The sequence below is a fragment of the Pundamilia nyererei genome, unplaced genomic scaffold (genome assembly GCF_000239375.1).
Source record: "Pundamilia nyererei isolate P.nyererei 1_Seehausen unplaced genomic scaffold, PunNye1.0 scaffold00037, whole genome shotgun sequence".
NCBI lineage: Eukaryota > Metazoa > Chordata > Actinopteri > Cichliformes > Cichlidae > Pundamilia > Pundamilia nyererei.
Window position 1 is genome coordinate 259,254 of NW_005187438.1, and position 14,785 is coordinate 274,038.

General features: G+C 40.9%; 1 protein-coding gene across 1 annotated transcript in view; it reads left to right on the forward strand.

The window, feature by feature from the left end:
- Nucleotides 1–5,053: 5,053 nt before the first annotated feature.
- Nucleotides 5,054–14,785, forward strand: part of rnf152 (ring finger protein 152) — a 54,837-nt gene continuing 45,105 nt past the window's right edge. The window contains exon 1 of the mRNA XM_005730408.1: nt 5,054–5,327. The gene's annotated coding sequence lies outside the window, so the exon portion shown is untranslated. The remainder of the gene's footprint in view (nt 5,328–14,785) is intronic.

Below are 14,785 nucleotides of genomic sequence, written 5' to 3' on the forward strand. Positions count from 1 at the left end.
GACCATTAATACTTTGTGTTGATCATAGACCAGCCTCTAGGTCTTTGTGACTGGGATCTGATGTGTCATCTGTTAGTCAAGTCACGTCAGTCTTATCTTATCAGTCAAACTGGGTAGTTTAACCTCACGGACAGTGTCCAGGAACCTTAAGAGCTTTTTCTCTTTGCTTGTTGAATGTGTTTCTGTCCATGTGTCTCCTGCGCTGGCTGAGGCTCTCAACTTTTAAACCTGATCCAGTGATTTGATTTCTTTTTCTGAATAGACAAGAACTCCCAAAACTTTTCAGTTGGCCTCTCCAGCTTTATTAGCACTATTAATGTGCAGTTTTTTTTAAAGCCAAGTTTACAGGTTAAGGAATCCTCCCGCAGCGGTTGCTCGCGTGTCCGGTGAGCTGCTGCAGGGCTATCGATCAAGAGAGATGAAGACTGAAGGTTGCATCCTGCCTGTCTGTGTGTTTGTTTAGCCTACAGTAAGGAGGGGAGCGTGTCTACCGAATGCCAATTAAGCCAGTGATGGTCAGATCATTGTCACGCTGCGCTGATGACTGGCAGGTCTGACAAGCTGGCTGAGCCGTGCATGTGGTTCCTTTAATTAACTGCATGTGGGCGGACAGAGCGAATGTGCATGTCAATGGAGAGCAAGCTTCGTATATTTTTTGTAGAACAAAGGATAAGAAATTGGGGCAGCGTAGAGCTTCACTGCTCTCTGACAGAGTAAAGTGAAAGCTCTTCTATAAGTTGGTCTCCTGAGGACAATTTTTTGGTTTCTGCCAAGCATTTTGTTTGTAAGTGCAAAGCAGAATGGACAGCATTTAAGTGAGGGTAAGCTAATGCTTAGCTTTGCTCTCCCGTGACAAGTGCACGTCTCTATCACAGGCTCACTCATGTATTTGAACCAGTGAGTCCCATGGGCTGCAGCCAGATTTAGGCACCAAAAAGTCAGCATTAGCATTTCAGATGTCCTATCTGTTTTCATTAACTCAATCTTGCATGAGAGTTCCCAAACTTCCCTGGAGCCTGAAGCTCTGTCAGACATTTGTGGACTCCAGGGGGAGGTTGCCATTTCAGAGTCTTGATGCATCACAGATTCAAACTCCTTATCCTCCATAATTAAAGCAAATGTGTTAAAGGCTGCAGCAATACAGTCATTGAACTCTAGAGGGACCGAGGCTTAGGTCTGCATCACAGGTGGCTTCAAAGAAACTTAAGCACACACATTCACACATACAGTATATCTAAGATCTTTTTCAATGCATCCTAAGGCCCCCTTTTAATAATTTAACTGAGAGACTTCCCTGCATCTACCTCAGCTGTCCGCTTATGAGCTGCATTTGCCATTACTTTTAATTACTCATCACATTTAATCCTAATGTTCAATCTGATGCTGGTGAAATCACTTTTGAAGCAAATCAGAGCTCCTTCACTGGCAGAAAGTGGTTATAATACCCCCATAATACTCTCAGAGGATCAGACTTTAACAATTATGGTAGTTTTTGAATTTCCTATGAGGGAATATGGCAATATTCTCATCTTCTGCAATCTATTATATTAAATAGAAACCTCTTTTACTCTCTTAGAGTGCCTTGTGTTGTGATTAAAAAAAGTTTTTACTGCATCTTTGCTTTTATTTGACTGAGTAACAATTGGTTCAAATAAGGCAACTTTAGTGAGCAGAACCGCCTGCTGCAAAATTATATATATACAACAAACAGCAAATATATATATGTAAACAACAGCAACAGTTAGGCTGTTTAGGTTAGCCTCAGGGTCGTTTAGCAACAATAGAGGTGTTTGGTGACCAGTGGGCCCCCACCTACTGCTTAATCTATCAGGCTCCTGCTAAGAAGCCAGTTGTTTTCATTTCCATTTGTATGGCTACTAAAATGTACTCCTTTGCCTATTTATAGGTCATTTGCATTCTCATCAGTATTAAATGGGGATAACAAAGGATTTTATAGGAAATGACGTGCAGATGGGGGTGTAATTACAGGTACAGTAAAATCATCATTGGAGAAAGAAAGCAATGAAATTTGAGCTTATCCAAACCATAATCATAATCATAGTTTTACTGCATAAAATTAAGCAAACAGTGACAGAAAATAAAAGTGGGAAGGCAAAACTAAAACTTAAGTATAAACCTGGACTGAGACTCAAACATTCTGGGTAAAACGTCTGACTTGAGCCTCTGCTTATACTCTCAGTGGATTACAAACAAGTAGAACAGGCCATCGTATCACTTACAGTCCATGTGCACAACAAAGTCCGCTGCCTAGAATACATGTGTAGCTGGTGCACTGTAATGTTATTGGACAAATCTGCACAGTCACAGAAGCCTAGCAGGCATATGGATATCCCCACGAGCCTTGTGCTCACCGTCTAATGATGAAATTGACATCACTTGAAAGTAAACTCAAAGCCAAATTCCACTGCCTTCCCTCCAATTATTTAAAAGAGACTTTTGTTATTCTTTTAAACTGCAACACACTGATCAGCCACAACATTAAAAGCACCCACCCAAAGCTATGATTATTACAGATCTATTGGTTATTGCTTGTGCATAACCATAACCATTCAATGCTCGCATTTTAGGCACGCTTGACTCGCTGCAGCCTTGTGTGGAGGTGTCACAACAGGAAACAAAGCAATTCTGAATGTTTCTTTATGGCTTTCTGCAGAATGTTTCATCTTTCCCAATTAGAAAAGAAAACGATCTCCCTCAGCACGATCTGGGAATCCTTATGCTCCCGCAGAGACCAACTTTCTTACAGGCTCTTGCCTCCAGCTTGCTTGCTCCAGTAGACATGGCATCAGAAGGACAGGCAGTGAACATATCCTGCCTATAATATGACAGGGCAGCCAATCCTTTGGGTCCTTGAGTTGTGGGGCTTCCAGGCTGGCACATCCCATGATGTGGCGGTGTAGAGTGTAGAGGACCCAATCTACAGAATGCGATAAAGTTGATCCGTCTACCTACTCCAAAAAGGAAACACAAAGAGCAATCCTTGATTAAAACCACAAAGAAGAAGAAGAAGTGGCAAAAAACAAACAAACAAGGAGCACAGGCTGGTAAAATAACAGACAATGCACTAAAGATGGAGGCAGGACTGTATTAATACATCTATATTGTTAGATTGGAAGCAGCAGCTGAATGAAAAGTAAAAGTGATGAAGATATTCAGACAGAGAAGTTAAATCTCAAAGCAAGGAGACACTAAAACAAAATGTAATTAAAAACAAATACGATGATTTGCAAATCTCATAAACACATTTGATTAATTTTTCTGAAAATACATTTTCAAAAAATTGTACATATCAATTGTACAGTTTTCTGAAAAACAGAAGGTCATTTTGAACAGCTGCTAGACGTAAATGGGCTTTGGCGCAGAGAACACGGCAGTGTTTGTTAGCATCCAATATTGATTTTCCACCTTGTCCTTTACACACAGAGATTTCTTCATATTCTCTCTGGATGACATTCAAAGTCTTGATTCAACAATTTGTAGATGGAGTTTTGCTGATTTTGTAAACCTCTGCCCATCTTTACTTCTGAGAAACTCTGCTACTCAAAGATGCTCTTTTTAGACTCCGTCTGTAACTGACCACTTCCCATTTAACCTAATTAGTTGCAAAATATTCCTCCAGCTGTTTATTTTAGTATCACTTACATTTCCAACCCTTTGCTTCCCCTGCTACAACATTCATGAGTTCTGATACCGCCATGAAATTCAAAACAAGCGAATATTTTAATGTCTTAGTTTAAACATTTAATAAGTTCTCTATGTTGTATTTTGTGAATAAAATATGATATTTGCAAACTGTTCCTTTTTTGGAACTGGTGTTTTTAACTAAAGCAGGACATGGAAAGAAACTAAACTTTCAAAGTGAAGCAGGAAGAAAGTAAAAGAGAAATACTGATCACACAGACAAGATGATTCAGGCGGGGAAACACTGAGGGAACTAATACCACTTTGACCAAAACCTACAGTGCATGAAGAGAATTATCATGAAAAGGAATCAAGAATAAAAAAAATCATAATGGCAAACAAGAATCTGAACCACAAAACCCTGGGATCATGGATGCTCAGTCAAAACAGCCCTAGTGTTTAGGTGGGTGGTAGATCCATAGTTTGTAGTTGAATGTCAGCCACTACAGCTGGCAGTGTTTTTATAGTTGAGGTTCACTCACTTATGACATTTCACAGCCGCCCTTATATGGCGTGACAACGACCTGAGCTTCCTTGTTGTTGGAGGAGGCCGCCTGCTGGAGCTATACATGGAAATGGCATGCAAGTGGGAACAGCCTTTAGGAAGAAATGGATATAGGAGGAGATTTAGCTTGAAATTAATGACTGCGTGAATGGGCGATACTGGGCAGGCACTTAAAATGTAAAATGGAGGCCACTTAAAAAGTAGGACAACCAAGTTAAAGGAACTTGGGTAACCACGGGGGTTGTTAGGGCTTAAAAGGGGGCACAAATAAGTCTGGACTGGATGGGAGACCAGAGGTGAAGAAGAAGAAAGTGTACTTTATTGGTCCCCGTGGGGAAAATCGCTCTCTGCATTTAACCCATTCACTCAGTGAAGCAGTGGGCAGCCATTGGGCACCCAGGGAAGTGTGTGTAGGGACGGTACCTTGCTCAGGGGTACCTCAGGGTAGCTGTTCAGAGGAATCGAACCCCCGACCTTCCGATCATGGGGCCACCACTCTACCTACTGAGCTATCCCTGCCCCAACTGGGTCAAACATCGTGGGTTTTTGTGTATCTAGGGTTCTGATTCATTAATATAATAAGGAATGAAAGGAGTTGGGGGGTGGTTGCGTGGGGTGTAGACATACCCCAGCTTTTCTGAATGGCACTTGTCAAAAAGGACAGACTGTACCCCTCCTCCTCCTCCTCCGGGCATCTGTTTCCACTTTAAAACCGCACATGCCTTTTGCAGAGCAGTTAGAGCCCCAGAGGAGCTCGGGAGTGCAGCAGGACCCGCATCACATCGCAGCGCAGCCTGTTTTACTCTGATACCTGCAGCCTGTGATGTATTTATTTATACACATTATTTTGTCTTCCCCTGACAGTGAGAGGGCGTATCCGCTTTGAGAAGGAGGCTGAGCGAGTACAGCGTGAGTGCAAGGAGTGGGAGGGCTGGTTGGAAACACGGGATGAAAACAGTGGAGAGCCACGCCGCCCACTAAACAAGCCGAAGCGCGTACCAACAATTTCGCAACCACCTCTTCTGCTGCTGCTGCTGGTGCCCTGCTTAAATCTACAGAGGAGCGGTGGAGAGCAGACATCCGCCGTCATACATCAGGCAGACAGAGGAACTAACAAAAGGTAAGCGCCGTGTCTCTCTTCCTCTTATCTCTTAAAACGGTGATTTGGTGAGTGAAGCCTGGTCTAAGGGGTTCGAAACACGGAAGAAACAAGTTATCATGAGAGAGAGGATTGCTTTGTTTTGTCGTGCAAAGGTAGGAGCAGCATCCCCGTTGTTTGGCTTTGTCTGCTCACTTTTGCGTGCGCATTGTGCTCGGAGATTCGCGCAACACGGAATGCATGATAGTGACTTTATTTAGGCACTTATTTTAGGAAAATGAGTATTTTAGCAGTGTGCACTTTTGCAAAAGCATAAGAAGTTCCTGTACGAGCGGATTTACCTTCCTCTTTGTTTCTTTATCGCACTTCCTTTGTGTTGTTATCAGGATCCCTGCGCCTTCATCAAACTGCCCTTACCAGTATGCACTTCGGTAATTGGGTCTGCTCAGCTTTATCTGCCCGCTGTGTTTACTGAGACTGCGAGAATTCATGTTTAAACGCTGATGTCCTCAAACACTGCCTGAATTTTATTCTGTAAATGGTTTTTAACAACCTACAATAAGTGAAGCGCCCCAGCTGTGCCACAGGCCATCCATGTTGTGCTTTACGCAGCGCTTGTTGTGCCTTTTTCAGCAAGAAGACACAGGGTAATTTCATGAAACTGTGCACTGTGATTACCACTAATCTAAATGTAAACTTTGATCTAACCCAGTCTTAATCTTCCCTATGACATTGTCATTTATTTATTTATTTTTTCAGCTGCCAGACTTCATGCAGCGTTTAGGATGTTTGCGCTCCTACCTAATTTTGGGCTTTAGCTTAATTATCTGGAACTATTATCACAGTTTTATTTCCCTGTTGCGCAAATAATTAAACGTTTACTGCTTTCCTCCCCCCCTTTTCTTAACAACAAAAAAGACACTTTCAGCAGGCGACAGTCTGTCAGCTCTTCCAAATGTGAGAATTTGGCTGCTAAATTTAATTATTTGAAAAATACCAAGAAGTTTGAACACCATAGTAAGGCAGTGAAGGATCCATTTCAAAGGGCCACAGGGTTGACGGTGAACTGTAGCCTTTTATATAAAGTTAAATTTAAAAAACATGTGAAAAGAATCTGCATTGTCTAATAATCAGCAGGGTGTGACTCCTCTGGTTTCTAATCCATTGTTGAAATCTATGGGAAAACAGCCCCAGGCCTCTTGAGCCTGACTAACCACTTTCCTTTATGGGATTTACGTATTATTTAATATGATATGATGATTATTTTGTAATTCTTGGTCACAAATTAGAGTAAAAAAGCAGAACAGAAGGCATGCTTAAGACGAGGGTTACTTTGTCATTGACAGGTCAGTGAGCGTAGCTTCTTGTCCTGCACTCGTCAATCTGGTTTCAAATTGCTAGGATGAATGCAAAAAAGCTTTGAAAACATGACTCCACAAACCAGTGCTCCAGGTCTGTTTGCAGTGTTGCTTACTATTATCACTATTAGCTTGTGACACATGTCAGTTGGTTGAGTTAGCACACTTTTAAATAAGTCTTATGTTTGCAGGCTAGCATTAGATTTATCCGATTGTTGAGTTGGCTCGCTCCTAACAAGTTACATATTAGTTACTATAATAGCAAGTTGCTAACCTAAGTTAGCCACTTGAACTAGCTTTAACTTAAAAGATCAGATATTAGCACTTAAATGTTAGCTTTGTCAGTGGTTTGCTATACAGGGTATACATATTAGTTTTATTAGCTACTCTAAATAGGCCACGTGTTAGCTAATTTTAGGTTGTTGAGTTAATGCTAATGCTAATTTGATTAAATATTAATGAAATAACAGTAGTTTTGGTAGATTGTTGGGTTCGTTCATGTGTATTAGATAACAGCTAGCATTAACTGATTCAGTTAAGCACATTTTTACCTGGCAGTTTCTACGTAAATAGTTGGAGTGGTTTAATTTTGTGTGCAAAAGTTCTCTTAATTCAGGCTTATTAAACAGTTGGTGCAGCTAGGCCCAGGGCCTTTTGCCTGGTTATACCTGCCAAACTGGCAGGATTTAATGTTAATAACATTAATTGAAATGAATTAACAGTGTTTATTAAATGCTGTTTAAATGAACAGGGTTCGGCGTTGGTGACTCATCAGGAGATGTTGCAGAGCAAGCAAGTAGGCATGGTTCAGAAAAGACAGAATATCAGACTCAGTGCAGCAGGAGAAATGTTTAACTTTAAGAGTTCATTCAGTGCAGTCATCCTGCTACAACCTTACACTTATATTATTAAAAGACAAAATATCTCTCCAAGTTACACAGTTTTCATCTATTGGCTCAAACTAGCTTTACATTGCTGCAGTTTTGTTTCTTCTTTGTCAACACCATCTAATTAGAAGTTGTTCCTCCAAACAAAAGCCACATGTATTCATAAGTTGCTTGTTTACTGGGAAGAGTTGTGGTAACCCGTCAACCTGCCTGAAAAGAAAGTTTGGCAGTGAGAGTCAAAACAAATCTGATTGTACTCTGCACTTGAAATGTGATGGATTTGACAAGCTTGGCCAAACAAACCAAACAAAAACAAACCAAAAAAATGTACATCTTCTCCTCTCACAGATTTGGGCTTGCAGTAATTTAAAAGCTGCTGAGGTATTTCACAGAGACATTGCGGTCTTTGTTTTAGGCAAAAAGAACAAAAGTCTGGAGCTGCAGTTTAGGTGTATCACTTAATTCAAGGAACCACTCTTCCCTTCACTTTTTGCAATTTTTATCGAACCTCTAGCAGCAGCATTTAGACAGGCTACAACAATTAAGGGCATAAAATGTAAGAACATAGAACATAAAATCAGTCTCTATGCGGATGATGTGTTGCTTTTTCTGCAAAACACACAAACCAACCTCTCTGAGGTAATTACTCTAATAAACTGGTTTTCAAGAGTTTCAGATTATTCAATTAACTGACCAAAATCTACATTTCTTCCCATTAACTGCTCCTTCCATAATTCTTCCTCTGCCCCACTACAATCTGGAAATATTAAATATTTAGGTATTAATGTTTCTCCTAAGCTTTCAGACTTAACTAAATTAAACCACATCCCACTTCTAAAGAAAGTAGAAGGCGATCTGACTAGATGGAAATCGTTACCCATATCACTCATGGGAAGGGTCGCCACTATAAAAATGATGATCTTGCCAAAAATAAATTACTTATTTTTGATGAGCCCTAACAAACCATCACAAGATTGGTTCAGATCTCTGGATTCATATATTTCTAAATTCCTTTGGAAAGATAAACCCCCGCGTATCAGCTTAAAAACGCTACAAAGAACCAAGGATAGGGGAGGATTAGATCTGCCTAATTTTCACCAATACTTCTTAGCCAACAGGCTTCAGTTCATCTCAGAATGGTTAAAACATACCTTCTTAGATGAGCCCTGGCTAGATGTTGAACAGGCACTATGCAAGGATCTAGAGATTTCAGACCTACCATTTATTAGCTCAAACATCAAAAGACATGAATGCTTTAAAAGCATCAACATCAGCTTTTCTCTGACAGCATGGTGGGAGTTTCTAAAAATAACGGAGTCTTCATTAATCCCATGCAAACGTACACCTATCTGGAATAACCCTGACATATTACAAAACAATAATATGATTAATTTCCCAGAATGGAGTTGTAAAGGAATTAAATACTTAGAACATATATTAGAGGGAACAGAATTTATTCCATTTGACAGACAAGTTTCACAATATGGGATCAACAAGAAAAGATTTTTAGAATATCAACAAATTAAATCCATAGTAAAAAAGAAATTTAACCTCAGTCAAGTTGAATTACAAACACCACCAAGTGTGGTACATTTTCTTACTCTTAAATCCCCCAAATTATTATCTAAAATATACAGAACACTTTCTAAATTAGATGAATCAATATCCCTTCCTATTGCAAAGTGGGAAGCAGATTTATCAGTCAGCAATTAGACCAAAACTTCTGGTCTCAGGTATGCTTAAGAACCTTTAAATTGATTAAAAATCCCAGTCTGCAATTAATACAATACAAAACACTACATAGCGTGCACTATACAGGTCATCGGATGTTCAAGATGGGCTTTACATCTTCCAACAACTGCTCACACTGTCAAGGCAATACACCAGACAATTACATCCACGCTCTTTGGTTCTGTCCACCAGTGCAGAAGTTTTGGCGCGAGATATGTGAAGACTTATCAAAGTGTCTGAAATGTAAAATTCCAACTTCCCCCTTAGTGTGCTTGTTGGGAAAATTGGATGAGGTCACTACAGAAACTAATACAGTCCACATGGTTTTTACTGCCCTATGCATCGCCAAGAAAACGGTCCTCATGAACTGGAAAAATAAAAATAATCTTAATTCTAGTCAATATAGAAACTAGGGCTGGGCGATATGACCCAAAATTCATATCTCGATATTTTTTAGCTGGATGGCGATATAAGATATATATCTCGATATATTTTTTTAAAGCCATAAAGTAAGAACAAAAAGAGAGTTCTTAGTCAAGCTGTGTCCCAGATGTCACACAGGCACTTTTATTAACATAGAGCAGATGTACATAAAATTTACTCAAAAATAAATTATGAGCATTTATTAAATAATAATGCTCCATAAATAAAAGAAAACAATGTTGTTTTTGTGCATAACAAAATGCTCACAATTGTGCAGTCAAAATGTAAACTAAAAGACACTGAGCACAATAACAAAGACAGATTTCACAGCTGCTCTGTTCCCAACTTGTACTGCGTGACTGACAGCCTGGAGTTTGTAACCCGCTTCGCAACCACGTCTCTTAACAGGTGCCATTTATGGTCCTTATACACAGTAGGGTAATATTACGTTGAAGCACAGTACGTATCACTCCGCGAGGCTCAGCCGTAATGCTCCGACAATCCATCAAGCGGTGCAGCTCCGTAGCTTACCAAAGTCGTACTAAAACATTTTTTGACAGATTGCTGAGCGCCGTGTTCCACATAAAATCGGTTCGCGGCCATCAAGCACAACCAGAATTCATACATAAGGCGCGCTGTCAACTTTTGAGAAAATGAAAGGATTTTAGTCCGTGCAGCACCTTTGGGATGCATGGCGTTAGCGTGGTTAGCTCGTTAGCGTGGTTAGCTAGCTAACACGTTGACGCCGTCCAGCCCCATGCACGGGGCGATGCGCAGTAACTCGTTAACGGAGATTTGCCGTGTCCATCTTGTCGCTTCCTGCAGGTGAAGCGATGGGGGAGGAGGGGGAGTTGTGTTCAGTGAAGGAGAGGCGAGGCCGAGTAACGTTGCGTAAAGACGAAAGTGGACGAAAGAGAGGCAAACCTGCGGCTCCACAAGTATAATTATAACGTAACATAGACTATATCGATATAAAGGATATTGTCACATCTTATATCTCGTATAAAAACAAATCGATATTTTTTAAAAACTCGATATATCGCCCAGCTCTAATAGAAACCATCTAATAGATCACATTAGTCTCGATATAGCCTCTGCCACCACATTAGATCAATCCCTCTGGGCTCCTTTGATCGGCTCCATCACCTAGCGGGGGTAGGGGGTCGTGGTTTTGTCCCACAGTTGAAATTGATCTATATTTGTCTTCTTCTGGTCCTTGTTGCAGCCCCCTTATAAGCCAACTTTCTTTTTAGTAACAAATCACAGCGATTTTAACAGACTTTCAAGGGAACAATGTAACATCTCTGCCCTACATTTCCATGCAGTCCTTGTTAGAAGTCCAGGTTATGCAGAGTCGCACACTTCAGCACCAGTGCGACTAAATCTCTGGGGGATTATGTCGCCTTATATCACCAACACTTACCAATATTTACTTGGCTTCATCCAGCAGCTGCCTGCCTTCTGCGAGCAGTCAGAGGGAATGAAGGTAAACACTGCCTTTAAGTTTGCTGAGGCAAGGATCCTTAGAAACATGCACAGCTTTCAGACTGTCCTCTGGAGAGCTTAACTCGTCCTGGCATCTTATTCCAGCTGCTTGTCTCTTTCTCTGCTCTTGGGGAGACGTTTGATATTTAACATCATAAAATGTTGCACGTTCATTCAGTGTCAGTTGAAACGGGGAGATTATTTTCAACCCTGCAGGTTAAGGTTTTTCTAACAGCTTGCCGGTGCTGGGTTTTTGACTTCAGAGTGGTCTTCTGCTGCTGTAGCCCATCTGCTTCAAGGTTTGAGGTGCACTCAGAGATGCTCTTCTGCAGGCTGTGGTCATAATGAGGTGTTATTTGAGTTACCATTGCTTTCTGTTATGTTCAGAGCTCTAGCATGAGTAAGGTATTTTCATCCAATGAACTGTCACTCACTGGATATTTTCTCTTTTTCAAATCGGTCTCTGTAAACTCTGGAGATGGTTTTTTTGTGAACGTCCCTGTACATCAGCAGACTCTGAAAAAACTCAGACCAAGAACCATGCAACATTCAAAGTCACATATTTTTTTTCCATATTCTGCTGCGCAATTTGCTCTTCGACAGGTTATTTTGACCATGCATTGAATTGCTGCCACATGATTGGTTGATTAGACATTTGCATTAACAAACAGTTGAAGAGGTGTGCATTCACAAAAATTCAACAAATTGCCTACGCATCAAACCATGAGCAAAGGCATGAGCATAACAACTGATCTTTGATCCTGTATAGCTCACAGTGTTATGCAGCCCTGCCTTCTCGTGTAAATTTTAACACGCATAAATCACAAACTTACTTTGCATTTTTTTCTGCACCTACACTGATTGGTGAGCCACAGTTGGAGTTTGCAAAGATTCATTTTGAGTTGGTTAAATATGACAGGTAGGTCAAATTTGAGGCATTTGATATATCAACCTGATGCTAATGCAATATTAATAAACATCCTCCTTAACCAGATCTTTCCCCCCCTTGTTTCTGTTAGCTCTCTGGGGATCTTCAGTCCAGCTCTCTGTGCTCCCTCCATACATGATTTCTCTCCTTTTTTCTCTTTCCATTTTCCAATAGCGCACTTCCGCTGTCTCCTCCATTAATTTCTCCTCTCCCAGGACGTTGGCAGGTCCGCTTCCACCTTTCCCTCTGCTTCATTTGCATCTTGGCTCCACACGGCTGCCCAAGTGTTTTCTGGGAGTCAGGTGGCTAATTGGTTCCCATCTGTTGGGAGAAGGCGGCCTTTACGGGATGGTGGGTAATTTGTGTCAGGAGTTTTACCATATTGATTGAGTTCTTTCCTTTTGTTTCCTTTATGCTGCCTGAGCTCTGTGTTGAGTTGCCTGTTTTCTGCTGCTCTGCCTTTCATAGAAGTGAAGACTGTTCTCCTGCAAGCTTTATTTTCACTTGTTTCTGAGGAGAAGTACATCAAGGCTTGTGCTTCAATTTTTGGCTGCTCCTGTGTGTTAATAGTTTCACAATCCTTATCTGCAGCATGAGTTTCTCTCTGTGTAAAGATAACTCAGAGGAGGAAGTGGTTGGATCTAGCATGGGCCCAGCAAACCAAAACAGGAAGTGGCAGGAAACACTGAAACGCTTGTTGAGACACACGCGAGAGCCATGAAAAGGACATTTTGTTTACTTTGGAGCTACCTGAAGTCGGGGACATAATTTCACACAGCAGCCCGGGAGACTGCTGGCTCTCTTCCATACAGCACTTTACTGCAGCAGTTTAACATTCAGTATTAACAGAGATGACTGTGTTTAGCCTCAGGGGGCTGCAAAGAACCAGCATGGTGAGGGGTGAGGGCGGGGGGAGGGGTGGCGGTATCTGGGCTGAGTTGTGATTTGCCAGTGATGAGCCAGTGTGGGCGAGCGACAGACTGACTGCAGTGTTAAGTTGGAGCGTTGCAGATTCTGTGATAACTTACCAAATGATGGGGTGCCTGGCAAGGACGAAATGCTCTGTGGTTGTGCCCCAAAGCTGTTGATTTGGTGGATGCATGACTATTGGCATATTCTCCCTTAGCGGTGCAACGGGTCAAAAGTCTCATGGATTGGATCGAATCACGGTTTTAAGTCACGGATCGGATCAATTTTTGGATCAGCAAAAAAAAAACAAAAAACAAAAAACAAAAATTTAACATTTACTTTTTTAGTTATTGAAGTATTTTTTGCCTGTTAAAAACATTCAACTCAAGACTCATTCCACGCAATTATTAAAAAAAAAAAAAGGTACAATATAGGGCTTTGTATCTACCATTCAATTCAATTTTATTTATAAAGCGCCAAATCACAACAACAGTCGCCTCAAGGCGCTTTATATTGTAAGGTAGACCCTACAATAATACATACCGCTCATTATATCGCACTCCGCTGTGATCGGATTGATCGGATCGGATTACGGATCAACCCTGATCCGTTGCACCACTATTCTCCCTCACTATCATCGCCTCTCGGCTGTATTAACTTTGCTAATTTTGCATTTCATGTATTTTTAGTTTTAATTCAAAGGTTTTATTGCAGACAAGGTGCAACATCTGGGCCACTTGATGCTGTGTTTGTAAGAATATCAAGCATGTCTGTCGTATTCTATCTTTTGAAGTGTTTTTATTGCAATTATGTAACCAGTAATATAGTTTGCTGTGTGGTGCAGTTAGTCTGCAAACTCCAAGCCCCCCCCCCCAAAAAAGCAGTCATTATGTAAGTGTAAAAAACTGTAGTTCCTTTAGTGGCCACTGGAGTCAATCCCAGTAGACTCCCATTTATGCAAAAGTGGTTAAAGCTTAAAAATGAATGTGATTGATGCTTTGATTTAGGGCATGGGCAGCTGTAGCCAACCAGTGTGTTTGGCTGATGGAGTGTTTGTAAGAGTTGTAATATAATTTTCTGTGAGGTAGAGAACATCCTGTAAGTTTGTGGTTCAGTTTTAGCGAGTACATTTCTAGTATTTTATTTATATCCTACTAATCCGCGTCTCTGTGTGTTACAACTATAAGTTGATAAATGCAGGTTGACTGCGTTTGCTGATAACTTGGCGCTCCTCTTGTCCAAATATGGGCACATCTAGCTCCCAAAAACCCACATAGCAGCAGCCATGATGCAAACATTTAAGTACAACAAACAAAGTTTGCTGAGTAACTGGTTTCCTGTTCAGTATTCTGGAGTCATATGACTGCTAACCACATGATGTTGACTAACTTTAAGTTCCCTAACTGTAATAAATATGACGTGTCTGGGAAGTATTGACAGGTGTCTCAATCTGGTAGTTAAAAAAAAAAAAGAGACCATCAGCTACAGGTTGAGACGGCAGTCGGTTTGTATTCTTCTGATACATCAGTCGCCTTCCTTCCCCACTTGTGAGCATGTGTGTATCACATCCTGTCTCTGTAAACCTGCTAGAGTGAAGTTTTATGACATTTTATTAAAATTACAAAGGCTCAATGATGAAATCCATGTTTTACCCCCTGAATGTGAGTTTTCATTGGAAAGTGTGAGTTGCTATTGTGTAAAGACCTTTTTCACACTGCACATTCCGCATCTTCATGCTATTAATGTAATGACTGAAAA